At 37.9% G+C, this 976-nt stretch overlaps 1 non-coding gene across 1 annotated transcript; it reads left to right on the forward strand.

Moving 5' to 3' along the window:
- Positions 1-374: 374 nt before the first annotated feature.
- Positions 375-477, forward strand: LOC123391711. The gene has a single exon (XR_006606406.1). It is a non-coding gene; the product is annotated as a U6 spliceosomal RNA (small nuclear RNA).
- Positions 478-976: the final 499 nt, after the last annotated feature.

The raw sequence follows: 976 nt of genomic DNA on the forward strand, positions 1-976 counted from the left end.
CCATTCCTACTATTTAGCAGTCATTTTAATTTAATGGGTAATTTACATACTCCCCATCTCTAATGTGACCCATTAACCATTTTCCAAAGTATCAAACTGAGCATCACAGATTTTAGCAACTTGCCTGAGAAAATGGCAACTACCTAATTTGAATCCAGAACTTGATTCATAACAATAGTAATATTAGTTAACATTGGTCAAATACTTGCCATGGGTCAGATATTCTACTATGTGTTTTTTATGTGTATGGACTCATTTCCCTCTCACAGAATCCCTCTGAAGAAGTTTTATCATCCTCACTTATCAGATGAGGAAGCCAAGCCTTAAAAACTTAACGGACTTTAGAGTCAGGCAGATTTTAAGAAGTGAAGCTTGTGCTTGCTTTAGCAGCACATAAACTAAAATTGAAATGATATAGAGATTAGCATGTTCTTGCATAAGGATGACATTCATATCTCTGAAGCATTCCATGTTTTGCACAGTTCCCAGAAGTTATTTGACACTTCATTGGTTAATACCAAGGAAACAGGAGGAGTCAAAACACAACATGTGGAATCCAATGTTGAGATTGTGATTTTTCCCTATAAAAAGAGAGAGAGAGAGAGAGGGACAGAAGAAGGGATAGAGGTAGAGTGGAAGTGAGGGAGGGAGAAAGTGACAAGCTCAGCTCACTCGTTATTTACCCTTTATTCATTCCTTGTTTTCTGGCCTGGGATACAGTTGTGATGTTGAGTGGGCAGCAGCCATCTTATGAGCATGAAGATTATAGACTCACACTAAGGATAACACAATGGAGAGGGAAACAACTGCTTAACTGAGTCCCTGATAACTTCCTAGAACCTCCATACCAACCTCAGCTTGCCTATTTCTGGATTTGTGACAATTTATGAAAAATAAACTACTTAAGCTGCTGTTGTGGCATAGTGTTGTTGTGATTACATGAAGTTGAAAATAACATCTACTGATAGAGATGACC

The sequence above is a fragment of the Mustela putorius genome, unplaced genomic scaffold (assembly GCF_011764305.1).
Source record: "Mustela putorius furo isolate JIRA1106 unplaced genomic scaffold, ASM1176430v1.1 tig00000275_pilon_pilon_pilon, whole genome shotgun sequence".
Taxonomy (NCBI): domain Eukaryota; kingdom Metazoa; phylum Chordata; class Mammalia; order Carnivora; family Mustelidae; genus Mustela; species Mustela putorius.